Source organism: Columba livia, chromosome 1 (genome assembly GCF_036013475.1).
Source record: "Columba livia isolate bColLiv1 breed racing homer chromosome 1, bColLiv1.pat.W.v2, whole genome shotgun sequence".
Lineage (NCBI taxonomy): Eukaryota > Metazoa > Chordata > Aves > Columbiformes > Columbidae > Columba > Columba livia.
The window spans coordinates 153,461,278-153,478,156 of NC_088602.1; the positions used below are offsets into that span (position 1 = coordinate 153,461,278).

Genomic DNA, 16,879 nt, shown 5'->3' on the forward strand with positions numbered 1-16,879 from the left:
TTATTCAGAAGTCACCTTTTTTACTCTCAGATCTTTTGCTAGATTGTCAAAAAAATAGAGGAGCCCAGCTGGAGCTCAGGGTGGTCAATCACGTGAACAAGGCTGTACATGAGCAGGAACTCATCAGGTAAAAGCTGAAGAAGAAGAAGGAAAATCTCAGGTCGAAAGAAAGCATTTCCAGAGCCCAGGAAGGAAGAGAAGCTGAGTGTTCTGCCTGTATATGAAATATATCTCTCCAGCTAGATTTTTCAGAGGGATTACTGTGAAGGAGCTGTTGTGACTTTATTTCTTAAGTATGTCAGAGAAGAGCTCTTCTAAGATAGTACTTACGTTTCCACTCGCTCTGGTGACAGTTGCAGATTCTCAGTGATGCTTGTTATGAAGTCTTGTTCTCAAGTGCATTTAAAAAAAATATAGAGCCACATTTAGCCATTTTTTCTATGGGGACCCAATAGATTTTCTGCATATGTTATACAACACCCAGCACCTCATGAGCAACTCAAGTATTTTCTATTTAAAAATGATGCAAACCTACTTCCTAAATCAGAGTTTGAGACATGCCATTGGAGGGGTCAATAAAATGTTTGGTCTTTATTTTTTTTAAACAAGTAAATGTGTCCTGCTCCTGCAAATGCAGGCCATTCAGCTATGCCTAGACTGTAGGCTGCAGAACAGGATAAGGAACCCATTTGGCTTTTTGAGATGGGTATTGAAGTGCCCGGTCACAAGAGAGTGATGGTCCCAGCAGGATGAATGAGTGGCTGCTGGGCGCTCTGCTCCCGTGGGAAGGCTGTTACTGGTGCTGCAGTTAGCTCATTCACAGCTGTGAGCTGCAGTGTGGACTATCAGACACATAGTGGCTTTAAAAAGGAGGAGAGATCTGAGCTGTAATTTTTCACCAAGCATACCGGTCTTTTCACAAATCACATTAAGTCCAGATCATTCATAAGCACTGGTGTAGCAGCACATGGAGGCTCTGTTTGAAACTGGATTCCTTTGAGTACATTGTTGCACAGCGTCATATTAAAGGCGCACTCTGCCTTGAGAAACTCCTGCCAGAAATATATGAGGCAAGAGATGAGGCAGGGGAAGGAGGTCCTGTCATGTAGCTGGTGATCCCAGGTGCTGGAGACAGGGACAGCAGCAGGGATCTTGGTGGCAGAATACTGGCCCAGGTTGCCCAGAGGGGTGGTAGATGCCCCATTCCTGGAGACATTCAAGGCCGAGCTGGACGGGTCTCTGGGCAACCTGATCTAGTTGAAGATATCCCTGCTCATGGCAGGGAGTTGGACTAGATGATCTTTGAAGGTCCCTTCCAACCCAAACTGTTCTACGATCTCCCAATTCCCAGCCCAATGTCACCATTGATGTTGCCCACCCACAGAGCCCTGTCTCCCTGTGGTTCAGCCAGTGCTGGCAGAGGCAGCAGCAGCACTTTATCAGCCTCTTGCTGGTGGAAAGTTGTTCTTTCTGCAGCACTTTGGTGCTCATGCAGGAGAGGCCGAATTTTACTAATTGGGGAGCTCCACTTTTGCTGATGAACATGCCTCAGGAGCTGCTCAGCTGATGGCGCTTGCCTCAGTCAATCCAAAGCAACATAAAATACTGTGCCAAACTCACCCAAAACATTGCATGTCTGCAAGGTGTTATAATTAGAAGTAATAAGGCCCTGGAGGGGTTTTGCTGCCTGCAGCACAGCGTACTGCAGAAAACAGTGGCATCCAGGCCAGGTCCACATTCAGGGCACGGCTGCACTGCCAGTACAGCTGAAGTTAACCCTTGAGTGTGAGGTTGTCCATGCAATGACATAGCTGCAGGGGCTGGGCAAGCAGGCAGGGAAGCCAGTCGGTGGTGTAGGTGCTGCCTGCGCTGCACTGGATTGGATATCTTGCCATAACGCCTCATGCGAGACTCTGAGTGTGTTTCTATGAGTGAAAGTAATTTGTGTAGGAAGCATCGCAGTCAGTCCCAAGGGATTGAAAGCAACAGCACATGCAAAGCAGAGCAAACCTGTCATGTTGGAAAAATCCCTTTTGATATAAGACCCTTTGGTGCTTCTGATCCCATATGCAGCAAGCCTGTGGCTTCTCTGGTCTCTCGTTTGCTGAATGAGGATGTGCTGGCCTCATTATGTGGCACCATTGTGACTGCTGACAGAGATCTCATTGGCTTTGATAAATAACGTACTGAAACCTAGCTGCCATTCTTCCATGCGTGTTCATGTTAAAAAGGTGTGATTTTCAATTCTTGGGCATCTTTCTGTATCCACATAGGAAGAAAAAAATCTGGGAGCTGGTTGTTCACAAGTCCTGAAAAAAATCAGGAGTCTTCTACCTGTATAAAGTATAGGAAACTCCCATACTAGAAGTGCTGTAAACCAGAATACAGTCACAGTCGCTTGGGCCTTACTTGGTAGGTGATGAGCTGGAGAAACCCCTCTGAGCCACCTACTGCTATTCAGAATTGGAAGGGGGATTTAAATAGGACTCCTGAAAATGTCGTCTTTGCACTTTCAGTTCCAAGCTGGTGCTGTTTCCCATGCCATCTCAGCCTTCTTGCCTACTCATTTTCTTCATACTCATATCTCTGAAATTGTTTGGGCAATTAGCTATTTGTTGTCACTTTTGGTCCTTGTTAGATAATGGCAAGTACTTGTGCATTGCTGCTTCTCATCCTTTCCTTGCTCTGATGGCATTCCTTAGGTCCGTCTCACACTCAGACCCGTCTGCTTTGTAACAGTGGAGTACCAATAATAAGCAGTATGATTTTTATCCAAACTATGGTAAGCCATTATTATTTATTTTTACCTCTCCTACTATAATTTTTGATTAATAGTTGTCATGCTATAGTTATAATTGAGCTATATTTTGTACATAAGGCTGGAGTTCATCATCTTTGTTGTATGAAAAATACAATTTGTCCTCTACAAATTTTGCAGCATTCACTCACTGAATAGAAACAGTCTTCCTCCCCCGCCCCCCCTTTTTTTTTTTGAGAATTTGCACATAATTCCTTTAATTAGCTTGGAGTTAAAATTATAGGTTTGCCCCTTTAAGAAAATTAGTACTTGCGTTGAATCTTTCACCATGGGTACTCTTGATATCAGAGTAGCACAGATACCTCACACTCTCCATATAATAAAAATTAAATCTTGGGCCCAGGTAACACAAAAATATTAGGCTATAAATATCCTAATTATCAACAATTGCATTTAATTACTGTAATTGTAGAAGGTTAAATAAGGCCAAGTCACCAGCTTAGATAAGTCTTAGGTGAGGCCGTCTAAGATGTCAAAATTAAAGTCACCTTCCACTGTCCCACCTGTACAGCTAATTGGTGTGACATGATTCAAACATCTATAACTAGGAAAATATATGAGTGAGCAGGGATCCGTGTACCCAGGGCTGGGTGGCAGATTATGTGGGGCAGCCCTGTTGCTCCAGGAAGATTTGTGGCTGCACACTGGCATGGGGACTTGCCCCAAGCCCTGTGTGTGCATTGGTACCCTCTGGCCAGGGACACTGAAGCAGGGGCTGAACAATGCACTAGGTGCTTGAGGAGGGGTGCCCCAAAGCTTTTCTTAATGGCCATTCCTGAAGACACTTTCCCAGAGCTTGTAAGGCTTGGGCTGTTTTCTCCTTCTGCCTCTGAGCAGCTGAATTCCCGTCTGCCCCTTTCAAGATGGGACTCTTCCTTGTCCTGCTGAAGGTTAGACCTCCAGCCAAACCTGTCTTGCTTCATACAAATACTGCTCTATTTCCTGTCACCCACAGGAAAAAAACCCAAGAATTTCCTAGTCTGAGGATTAAGATGCTCTTCCATCCAAGGCAAAGAGGGGTGGGGTTGTTGGTTTCAGCCTCTGTTCATGCAGATGGCTACATATTTCATAGAATCATATAATCATTTTGGTTGGAAGAGACCCTCAAGATCAAGTCCAACTGTTAACATTAACGCTGTCACTTAAACCGTGTTCCTGAAAACCTCATCTACACTTCTTCTAAACACCTCCAGGGATGGTGACTCAACCACTTCCCCGGGCAGCCTGTTCCAATGCCTGACAACCCTTTCTGTGAACACATTTTTCCTGATAGCCAGTCTAAACCTCCCCTGGCACAACTTGAGGCCATTTCCTCTCATCCTAACACTTGTTACTTGGGAGAAGAGACCAACACCCTCCATGCTACAACCTCCTTTCAGGTAGTTGTAGACAGCGATAAGGTCTCCCCTCAGCCTCCTTTTCTCCAGGCTAAACAGCCCCAGTTCCCTCAGCTGCTCCTCATCAGACTTGTGCACTGAGAGCAGCCCCAGCCAGCAAGGGTGTCCTCTGAAGGACAGCAGTGTCAGGTGAAAAGGGAACAGCATCACTGCTCTTGCAGTGGAGTCCCTATGGCCTTCCCCTGACGCCTCAGGGCTGCCAGAGATGAATGTGCAAACTGTTGCTCTAAGGTGATTGGTGTGAAATGTAAAAAGATTAGTGAAGTTGGTTCTTAAGACAAATGTTGACCTTTAAAATGGTGGGTTGCAATCAGCAGCAAAGCGGCAAGGCTTGCCAGAGACCGAAGTCGATTTGATAAAACCATCACAAGATAAATGAAGAAACCTATGCCTGGGCCAAAGATTATATTGTCATGTGGAGATACTGCTGTCCGGTAATGTGGTGGCTCTGTATCAATGGGTCACTTGCTGTGTCACGGAGCCACCCTGGTTTGTGTGTCTATGCATGTTGTCATTGTAACCATCAAGTGAGATACTGTTTGTATAAAATTGTAATAATGTTAACAGCAGTAGGTGGGATATTGTTTTATGTGATGAAGGGTGCATAACTCAATGGACTTTGCATAGGTCATAATCTGATCCAGCAATAGGTCTTGCTGTGTAAATTGATCCATAAGTCTCAGAGCTTTAGGTGCTGCAAGCTAAGATGTATTCTTGAGAAACCTCCTAATGCTGCACTGTGAGGAGGTGCCTGGCATGGATGTGTGCAGAGGTGGCCTTGACTTTGAGAGCAGGGATTCTGACCTTGCTGTGGGCAGGGAGGGAGAGGATTTCTGCCATAGACAGAGCTAGGAATACAGCACAGTGGCCTTTTCTTCCCTGCCTTGTCTTTAGTGGCTGTGCGAACTCATTCAAATTGTTTTTCCAGTTAAACTGAACAGCAAGAATTAATATCAATAATAATAATATTCTAGAAGCATCATTATTGCTTCTCCTGCTCTTCCTGGAAGTCAGGTGTCTTACCAGACATGTTTGCCTCAAAGCATTTAGATTTCTTTTTTGATCCCCAGTAAAAGTGCACAGACAACCATGCCTCTGTCCTGGCATGACAACGCAATGAGAAAATTGTATCCTTAAATACCAACTTAATCTAATCTGGGACAAAAACAATAAAAGGCTTTAATCATAATTGCATGGTGTCTGCAGGCTGTCACCAGAGGGCAGAGACAAGGTTGTTTGTTGCCACGTGTGGGTAGTTTGGAAATTAAATCCCCTTTTCACAGAGGCAATAGATTCTGCTCTTGCTTATGTCCTTTCCAAATATTTCAGCTCTGTAACCAGATAGCTCATTTCATCAGCATCTGTCAGAGACTTTCTCTTGCTTCTGTCAAGCTACATGCAAAGGGGCAAGGAGAAATATCTTTAAAATACTGTGCACGCCTGACTTTGTAACATCACAGCTTACATGAAACGCTAGCTCTAAATATAAACAGGAGACTGAATTTGTTTTCACAGGGATTTTCCACTGTTTTGTGCTTGTAGGGCGCACGCTCTGCAGATGCATCCCACCCTGGGTATCCACAGCAAGAGTGGGGGGAGTCTAGTGGGAATGCGTCTTTGATCAGGAACTGCTCTCATCTGGTACATGTGGAAAACTGTGCTGTGGTTTCAACTTAGAAGAATAAAGTTTTTAAAGCCCAGACCAGTAAGGTACAATTTGTATGATGCCTACCCTACATAGGGAAGGCAGATTCTGAGAACCCCTCTATTTTCCATTTCCTAAGAAGCTGGAAAGAAAGCAAGGGTTTTGAGAGCATCAATGGCAGCCTATGAATTCGTTTTTGTTCTGTTGAATAGTGTGAGGTTTTCAGCAGCAGGAAACCAGCTCAGTCTCAGAGGCTGAAGCAAGGCATGTCAACCTTGAGAAACCCCACCCTGGCAAAGCCCTGGCAGCAACTGGTAGTCATTGACTCAAAATAGCTCTGTCAGCATTTCCACTTGAGGACTGGTGCATGGAAAATCCAAGTGCAGGGGGAACGGGCAGAAGTGCCACGGGTTGGCTGCTTTAAAGAGAAATGCCCTCTGTCAAGGAACGGCAGTCTCTGAACCAAGAGGTAGATGTAAGAGACCTGGAGTCCTTGAGTTACCTGCAAATACCAGGGACCTGTTGGCAGCATGGATACCTGAGTCGGGGGGTAGAAGATGTGCTCAGCTCTCTACTTTTTTTATGGCTGCATACCTCCTTGCTGCAATATATAACTGATTTGGTTTTGTTTAGGAAGAGGTTTTTAAAAGTCCCTGCAATCCTCTCTGGTTGTTTTCTGGATAGTTAAACTGCATACAAACACCTAAGTACTTTGTACCTTGGAGAGGCTGAAAGTCCTGCATTAGATGATGCCAGGCAGGAAACCTGTACAAGAGAGCGGGATTGCATACAGGGTCTGAATGATGCTCGTAGTTTAGGAAAGAACAAGGCAGGCTGACTCCTAAGGACAGCATGGGAGTAAAGAGGAATGCAGGAACACTTGAGCAGAGATTAAGTAAACATAATTTATTGTACTTTGTGCCTTAGCATATAATGAAACACTCAGCTCTGCATGTTTCTCTGTCTGAAGAGGGTAAAATGATTGGAGAAATCCATAGGTTGGGAAGGATTTGTCCTCTATCTGAACTCCAGGGGTATACTGATGTAGAAATATGCTGGATATTGTTTGCTGTGTGCTATGTTTGCAGTATTCCCAGATCTTAAATTTCACTGCTCCACACAATGAAAACAAAGAAGTTAAGCGGAATTGTACAATATCCTAAACATAACACGGAGGTCTCACAGGATGCTCAGTGGGTACACAGTACACAGATTCAGCATCACCAATATCAGCCATGTTGTTACAGCTGTGTGATCATTGCTTTTTTGCCATTGAATTTCTTCTTGTTCCCAGCTCTGGCAGGTTTGGTGACCAGTGAACACATGAGGAAGGACAGAAGCTCGGTGTGTGCAATAGTCTGGCTAGAAGGCAAGGCCCCAGAAATCGCAAGGAAGCTGCGGCTCTTCCAGCACGTCTGGCTTTGAGGAGTTGCTGCTGCAGGATGCACTGAGAACTTGAGAAGCAGCAGCATTACACGTGCTCTTGCAATTCAGGTACTGATATTTCCTTTTCTTTTCCCTCTCTGCACTGCTGCAGCCACGGCCCTAGTGCCGTCACCAGGGGAAGTGTTTTCCCATGGACACCTCTTTGCTACCAGCTTCCAGACAACTCCCTGGAGGGGAGTCACTCCTAAACTAAGGTGTAGAGGCTCGGTCTTGCTCTCTGCTTTCCACCTATTGTGTTGTTTAGATAGCTCATGTAAAGAGGGATCGGCTACTTATATAAAGTTTGTGATCTTAGATTTGTGGTAAAGAATAGAATAAAAGATACAGGGAAGCAGATTTGCTCTTTCAACATCCTTTTTGTTTCCTAAGGACTTAATCAGAATCCAGTCTCTCCCTACCGCACCAAGATATTCTTCAGTCAGAAAAATATTTATACACTAGCTCACGCAGTAGAACAGAGGAAGGGGGATGCAGCTTGTCAAAACACGTTGCAAATATATTGTAGGATAATGTTATTTTGTCCTATTGGCTATTCTTAAGACTCTAATAATTTTTACACATTAAACTCTAATTTTTAAGGTATCCAGACTGTAACACTCTGATCACACTTACATGCCTATAGTTTTAGTTTAGTTTCATGGTCATGATATTGAATCACCTTAAAGCAGAGGCAAAGCAGTTTGACTGCAGTAACTATTTCCATGCTCAACCGGGCTTGTGTTATTTCTCAGTTCATCTTTCATTCTGAACATGTAATGCTTAGCTTTTGGATTATTGCAATGACTGTAGTGTTTTACCCCAAAATGCTGGTTTGGACTGCCTCCCTTTAACTACACCCTGGCACAGCTTTGGTTTGGAAAAGCTATTAGTATGTTACACAGAACATCACTGCCAGACTGTGTAGTGAACTGCAAGAGGACTGAAAAATGCTGCTTGTTCTTCTCTGGGGTTGCTGCTTTGTTGCTTAATTTAGTAGCGCTGAGCCCAGTTTTTCACCTCGTGATTACGAAGGCTGAATTTCTGACCCGGCTCACTGCTCTCACACTCCTGGGACACCTGGTGCTTCCAGAAAAATCTCTCTTCATCTGTCTTCAAAGGTGGATCCAGAGAGGTAGGCAGCAGATGGCTCCTGCCAGTGAAGTCTGTTTGTGCCATGTACCACTAAATGACGGGGTTTGGTATCTATAAATGATCTGTTGGGTCTGCCGTTCACTGCGTCAGTGCCATGGCTGAACTGGAGAGAGGGTTCAGCAAGTGAAGAAAGAAACACTTTTAATCAGCAGCAGGAATCGTTGGGCCAGCTTGCCAAATCAGATTAGGAGCTGTTTATATGACCATTGTAAGGGTTTATCATGAAGTGCCTGGACAGGGAAGACATAAGTACATAAACAAGATATCCCCTGAATTCTTAATTATTCTGGCCTGCAACAGTGAGAAGCATTGGAAAGGCCAGATCCTTTGTAGTGCTGAATATCCTCAGCTCCAGTTGCACCCCTGGAAATCCAGTGTGCTTAGTGACTTCCCAGGAGGTGAATCTGGTAATGGCCCCATGCTGCCCTCCCTCCCAGTGAGCAGCCACCACCACCTCAAGGATGGAAATTAAAAGAGCAACCTGACTCCATCAAGAACCGCAAGACATTCCTTGTGTGTGAAATTACTTCATATTCAAGATTTCTACATAGCTGTGCTACCACTTACAGAAACATGTTTTCACAGCTTAAATGCATTAACCCCTAGTGGATGTCAGGTCTCTATATGGGATTTGATGTGTCTTCAGGAGATCTTCAGGACCTGCACAGGAATCTATGTGAAATCAGCACTAACAGGAAGATAAAACGCTGCTCCTGGAAATTAAAAATAACTGAGGTTAGATCAAACACTTGGAAAGTCTGGATTTTGCCCTAAAAGGTTAATCACTATTTGGAATTTTTTGCCATGGGAGATTCCTTGTGTAATATTGAAAGGCAAGATCAAAACCCAACATCATCTTTTGAGTGCCAGTGTCACATCTGGATAAAAACTAACAATGAGATTTGCTCCCAGGCACACTGCTGAATCTCTGGGTATGTTTGGGATAGGAAGGAATTTCCTCATGTTGTGACTTGGCAAAGCCTTGGCATTTGTCTCATTCTCGTGCATTGCTCAAGGACCATTTTTTGGAGTCTTATTTCACATTCTTTGACTTTCTGTAGCCTTGTGATCAGAGCATTTTCCCATCATCAGGCCCTATTTTGTTTCTAAAGTTTTCCTCTGCTTTACTGAACAGATATGGATAGATCTGATTTCTCTACATTGCAAAGATATTAATACTTCAGTAATTGCAAAAATGATCCACATCATTTCCCACCTGGAAATAAAATGCAGGGAAAGGAAAAGGGCAAAGGGAATAATAAGCTGCTCAGTCAGTTATAGCCTTCAACTCCACTCTCTAGAAAACAAATGGATTGCAGGATGGTCCAGCGTGCAGAAGTGTGGTCAAAGCATGCATTGTGTTGAGCCAACGCTACATGTAAGGAACAACCTCTGTGCTTTCGTGTGTGACTAGATCACCCTCAGGCTTTGTATGAAACAAAGGAAGTAATTGCTAAACCTCACAATTAATGACAAAATTCCTTTATTTTTCTCTTGTTGTTATGCTTACGACAATGGTCTGAAGATCTGATAGGTACTTGCAGCACATGCTATTACTCTTACTATTTCAGATCTTTATGAACAGCCCCAGTGCTTTCTTTTGATTCTCTTGGTAACCTGTGTTTAATTACAGCCTTGCTTGGAGCCAACAGGAGACTTTGCAATGGATTCCCAGAGAGCAGGTTGTGACTTGGGTCAAGTAGAGCTAACAACTAGATCCAACAACAACTACTTCATCTGATGTTTCTTTAGCTGTTTTCTCTGTTCTGCAAAAGGTAAGCTTATTTTAAGAAGTAATCCCTGGCTTAGTATACAGCTCTCTCACGTTCAACCCCTGTGATGAGAAACTCACCAAGACTGGATAGCTACATGAAAGTTGTCTTGTGAGCACATGAGCAAATTGAAAATTGGAGGTCGGATAGAAGGTAAATCGAATCATTCCTCCAAAAGGGATATTCACTTCAGAATGCTGAAACTGTAAGCAATGTTTGCAGTTTAATACATAATTCCATTAGAGTTAAATTGGTCTACCATGTGGGGGGCTGAGGCAGTTTTCCCAGATAGAGCACTGCTGTCCTCCCTCCCTCTATCAGCTTGGCAGTACACATTTCATTTAATATCTTCCTCCTTGTTCATGGGCTGCCCCCAGGATCAGAGGCTGCCATGGATGCTCACGTAAGGCAATAGCTCCTGCACGCATCTGGCAGGCGTGGCCCCAACTAGGTGACCAACAAAATGTTTGTTGCTGCCATCAGCTCCACCACCACCCAGCATGCAAAGCTTAAAGGGCTCTTGGATAGGCCTTGGCCGCTCGTACTGAAATCCCTTTAATTTAGCTCTGCTTTGCCCCTGTCCTGCTGCTGCTGAAGTCAATAGCAAAAGTACTTTGCCTCCAGCTGTGCTGGAGTTGGTGGTCCTGCCTGGCCGAAGAAAGAGGGGTCAGCTGTGATGGTGCATAAAAGGCAGGTGGAGAGACAGGAGCTCCTGCTCCTTGTCTTGTTATTTTACTATTGCTCATCCTTTATCATACTTATTGCTTCACTGATAATTGCTCTTCATCTGAGAAACGTGCATGGGGCACACTTCTGGTTGGAACTGACAGAGATAGAGCATCTCAAAACATCCCTGAGGACTTTTGAGATCGCAAGCCTCAGAAAGATAACAAATTTAGCAGGCATAATTCCCCTTGATTTTCTTGATGCCTGCCGACAAGGTTAGCAGCAACCCTGCTTTCTGAGAGCTGCTTTGTCTCCTCTACCAAAGAATCTGGATTGGCAAGTGTTAAATCTGATTTATTATTGTATATCTTGTTTTTCTTATAGAAAGGGTGGTGAAATTAGAAATAAATTACATTAAAACATGATAATTTTTTTTCCATTCATCATTACCTTATAGTATAATCTGAAGATTGTCCCTGACTCCTATTTATTACATCCCCCCTCTAACTTGAGTTGGGGGATGGCTTCAGCAGCTCCATTGCAAGGTGAATGACGAAGCCCAAGCTCGATGATTAGACTGAGTGTGGTCTGTAATATGGCTGTCAGTGGCTGAGCCAAGCTGTCTGTCCTCAGATGAGTTCCTCTTGGGTTTCAGTAACTCAAGCAATTCTGTCTCCTAGATGCCAGCTCTCAGCTATTCCTAGAATCAAATTCTAGGCTAGTAGCATGCATTTTAATAGAAAAACATCTATTTGATCTCCAATTTTTTCATTCTCATAAAGAAATGTTAATTTCTCCAATTTCTGATTATTTTTCCCATGCACCCCCTGCTACACCCACACGTTCTGGCTTGTGACAGAGGCACTTTTGTGATGAAAGAAAGTAGGATCTATTCATGGGAAGAGTTAGGCACGGTCTGGATGCTTCGGAGAATCATCTTGTCTTTATTGACTCACAGTACGAATATAAGTCCCTGTCTTTGTAAATCTGGTTGATTCAAGAATTAGGAACGGTGTGCAATGATACCGATGGATTAACCCTAGGGCTGAAGAATAAGAATACTCATTACTTATGCTTGAAAATCTGAGTTATTTACGTTCTCAGCAAAACCTCCTAATTTTCTCAGCTATTTCTGTATATTCAGCATAAAAGGATTGCATAATGGGCCCAGAGCCTCCCGCAACTATTGTTTACAATCTGTCAGCTAATCCTTTCTGTGAGTCAGGCAGTGCCTACTGGGTTGGGCATTTGATTGGGATTAGAAACTCATTATTGTGATGATGCATATTGCAGCGCTGCCTGAAGGCCTCAGCAGGATTACAGCCACATTGTGCTAGACAGTGTGCAAACCTACAGCTTGTAGCCTATTGTAAGAGCACCTTCACTCTAATTCTGGATTCGACCCCATTTTTCCTCTTGGCCCTTGGGTAAGATGTCTAATCCTGTTCTGTCTCCATATCTTTTCAGGGGAGTTGATAATTCGCTTCCTCGCATCAGTCAATGCCTGGAACCACCTGCTTTTGGAGGAGAATGCCAGGATGACGTCACCCAAAGCCCACAGGGAAATATTGCAGCGCAAGTGGGAAACAGCGTTTCCTCTGCTCAAGTGCCTCTGCTATTTAGCTGCTGCACCCAAAGAATGTGCAAAGTAAAAAACACAGCAAGTCTTGAGTTGCACCAGTGCTGTTTGCAGCCATGGAGTCACTCGCTTCCAGGGACACAGTAAGTGGCTTTAGAGTCTTATTTTTAGAGCATTCCTGCTGCTGTTATTCCAGTTTCAAGACAGAAGAAATCTTGCTGGGTCCAGCTACCATGACACCATATTTATACTCCATCTCTATGCTGCCATGGCCTCACATTCATATCTGCAGTTAACTCCGAGCCCTGTCTACACCTGAGTTCACTTGCTGGCAGCTACTGCTCTATGATATTGCTGGAGTGTGAACCTTGACAGGGACAAGACAGCTGTCTTCCCATACAGTTTCAAGTCAGGGTGAGCTTGACTGGATTTTATCTCCCTACAGAAATGGTACCTTTTCTTCTTGTCTGTCCTGGGTGCTTTATTGAGGTGGCCATACCAATAGCTTGGAAAAGTGGAGCAGAATCACATACAGATGAGCCCTTTGTGGGTTGCCTGCTGCCCCATTTCCCTTGTTACTGAGGAACTGCTGCTCAGTGGGGCCACTCTGCAAGATGCTTCTAAAGAAGAACAAAGATGTATGAGATGTAAAGGTGACAAGCACAAGAAAGACCATGCTCGTCATGGCCAAAAGTCCATTGGGATACTTATATGCTTGTTTTTATGCTGAGGGGAAGTGGAGCAGAGCTTAAATTCAGTTTCAAAGTCTGGTCATCTGAATGTATCCCTCAACGGCAGGAGCGATGTGATGCTTGCTGAGGAACTGATAAATAGCTTCAGTTTTGTCTCCTTTTCTAAGCCCAGATCCCTTCTTTACAAGGTAATAAAAATGTGCTGGCATCGTCACAGCCATCCCAAGCTGGAGCTGGCAGACACAGGGCTATCCTGTTTTGTGAACTTTTTCATCTCATGAGAGTTTTAAGACACTTATTTGGTCTGTACCTCCTTATTTGAGACTGACCAGTTTGAATCACTTTTGATAAACTATCAGTACTAGTCTCAAACATCCTATGACTTTAATTAAAGTAGATCACTGGATAGAGATACCCTGTGAAATGCTCCCATAGAGATGAGAACTACACCATGAGTGCTCCCCTGAGTAATCATCAGAGGCTGTTATCACACTGAACAGCTTAACTTGAAACTCAGACCTCACCACATGCCAAAAAACACTCAAGACAAGAGTGACTAAGGACTAATCACATCCACTGTATCGTGAGAGTAACTGAAAAGTAATAGATGAGCCACCATAAGATGGTATAAGGCATAGGTATGTAGGAAACTGGGCTTCATTAACTTTTTGTGCAAGAGACGGCCTGTTTGATATAGCCAAGGTTTTCAACTACTACTTTTATGCTATTATAGGCACAAGGTCAGTGAGTCAGTAAGTGTTATTAACATGTACAGTCATATTTAAAGGCTTTCTTTATCTATTGCATTCTAGCTCTGTCCTGCAGTAGGTTTCTAGAATGCGATACCATGTGAATGAAGCTGGTATGAGAAGCTGGAAAGAGACAATGGGGAAAATAAAGTATTTAAGGTTGGCATGGAGTTTACTTCATGCTGCTTCTGCCTTGGTGTGTTGCTGGTGCCAGCCACAGTGGTACTGACTAAACCAGGTCACCTTTGGAGACTCATGCATTTGATACACATATCTTCTATAGTTTTCATTGTGTCTTCACAAATTATTGTTTGCAGAAGCTAACCACAGATTAGATTAGTGCATTGCTCCAGTGGGATGCAAACTTTAGGGTTTAGGCAATGCTAACAAGAGCCAACAAGTTATACCTGAGTCATTCCCCTGGCTGAAACATCTCCTGCTTCGATGGCAACAGAAGCAAGCTGAGCATCCTCCCAGGAGACATCAAGTGTTGACACCAAGGATAGTCATCTCCCATCACGATACACCAAGCAGAACTTGCAGTGGAAGAGCCACCAAAGTGATTGATCATACAATTATCCTTGCAGCGATACCAGACCGTCAATGAGATTAGAAGGGAGACACTTAATGTAGTCTTTTGGTAGTGGGGCAAGATTTACATTCTTAGCATAAGCTGCTTAGGAAAAGCTCCTTTTACTTAGCATTTATCACTTGTTACTGATGTTTTATTACATTGATAGCCATCCCAGTCAAATGTTTTGAAGTACCTACCTGTTGCACGCATAGGCATATTCCCTTAGATGCCAAACATTTCAAGAGAACAAGACTGGAGACAAACTGGCTTAGACCTACTTAGTTGCACTGATGTAAACTCGGGGTAGGTCCCTTTTAGGTCAATGAAAAAGGGCCTAATGTGCTTTCTGAGTTGTTGGGTTTCTTCCCACTGGCACTGATGGAAGCTGTGTATGGTGACCACAGGTCTGTGGACCTTACATAAGACAAGCTTACAGTGAGCTTAGCAGGATCTCTGGCTCAAGCAAGAAATACCAAATTTGATCCTATAGGGTAAAACACACTGCATTTCCTCCAAAATGTCTTTGGTTCACTTACCCCACCCCCATGATGAGCCAAGCCAGACATATTCCTTCTAGATGAAAAAGTCATTCTTCTGTTGTTTTTCACAAGCCTCTCAGGTATACAAAAGGATAATGCAGCATACAGCATCATCACCTAACGGTGCCTGTAACATGCATTATGCAAAAGAGTCCCAGGGTGTTGTACAATGAAATTCTACAATAATCTTAGTAACAAAGAGCAATTAAAAGCAGCAGTTAACCTATATTTCTCTACCCTACCTTAGGTGTCAACATACACCCAGGATTGCAAATACTAGTTGGAAGCACATCGCACTGTCCAGAGGCATAATTACAGAAAGCTGTAGTTCTCTTTATCACAAAGTTTTAATTAGCAGGACACATTAAATAACCAGCTGATACAGATCTTAATGAATCATTTATAGGCCTACATCTGAGATAATTATGTGTAGCTGGTCACACATAATCACTCGCATATGCCTGGGTTTATGTGAAATGGAATATGCATCTTCCTCATGTAAAGTAAAAGTGAAAAAGATGGGACAAGACTGGGGCAATAGCTCACCTTAACCCAACATCTTGTGCCTGGACCATTGCTGACAAGATTGGGAGGCCCTAAGAATAGCTGGTTTCAAAAGAATTCTACCCTGAGGAAAGACAGGAGCTCTGGGCTCCTGAATTGTTGGTTGGTTTGTTTTTTGGTGTTTTCAATCATGGTGGTTACCCCAGGTGGGCACTGTATGTGATGCTGCTCAGGAATGAGGAGAGGGCAGATGCACACCAGGGTTGAGGATGCGTTTTCTCGGGTGAGCTGAGACTCTGGTGTCTGCAAGCCCCATCATGCTACCCCTGCTGTGGTTCCCTGGCAGCCTCACATGCCCCAGATGTGTCCCACTTTTCCCCAGCCATGCTGCCTGCCCTGGAGCATGGAGAGGCTGCTCCAGAACCACCACCACAGACCCCCAGCAGCTGGGTCTCTGATCCACCAGGGGAGTTCCCAGCTCTCCAGTTTCACCAGCTTTCTTGCTGCATATTATGTCTGGATGAAAAAGTGGGAAGTGTTCCCAAACATCCAATTGCTCCAGGCCTAATTTTTGCCCTGCGTACTGTTTCAGGGCCAGACTTTCATGGTGTTTGTTTGTTGACTGCTCTTTGATAGTAAAAAAGAATTATAAGTTGTCTGTTTATGTGGCCGAGTGAAGGAGGTATGGGAGCAGCCTACTGTGAGACTGTATTTATCGTCGCTGCTGATTTCTGTTGGGCTCAGGAAGCATATGCACGTAGTGGGACTGAATCCATGTAAACAAGTAAGTGACAGTGTAAGACGCTTAACACATGCCTCTGCCCCCCCTTTGCCTAGAAGATGCGGCTGGCCGTAGCCAGGCTGCTCTCATCAATCAGCTGCGGCGGCAGGATGGTCTGACTGATGGAGCTTCACTGGTGAAACTGGTTCTTAGGGGAAGTTTGCCAGGCTCTGGGATGTGTATGTCAGGCGCAGTGCCAGTCCCGTTTCTTTCGGCAGGTTTATCCCTCGTGCCCACTGCGCTGAGCTCCCTCATGCACTTGCATCCCCACTGTTGCTCCTCCCTGCCCTGTGGGCTGCCTTGGTCTCCATCTCAGGTCCTGTAGTTTAGCTTGTATAATTCTGAGCTGTTCAATTTCTTCTCCCATTTTTTATCAAGTAATACTTCAATGCCTGACTACATGTAATACATTATGTCCAAAAAAACCCACGCCAGCAAACCAACCCCAACAAAGCAAACCAACCCAACAAAACAAACCTCCTGCATTAGATCGATGTATTTGTCCATAATCTTTCTTGCACTGTCTGATTTGGCTTACTCTGCCGAGCTGGAGCTCCAGGAGGAGCAGAGCTTGTGTTTGTCTGAT

General features: G+C 44.1%; 1 long non-coding RNA gene across 1 annotated transcript; it reads left to right on the forward strand.

Moving 5' to 3' along the window:
• Positions 1–7,076: 7,076 nt before the first annotated feature.
• On the forward strand, positions 7,077–16,173 carry LOC135576082 (uncharacterized). Its single transcript, XR_010467691.1, has 3 exons — positions 7,077–7,354; positions 10,071–10,212; positions 12,343–16,173. It is a non-coding gene; the product is annotated as an uncharacterized LOC135576082 (long non-coding RNA).
• Positions 16,174–16,879: the final 706 nt, after the last annotated feature.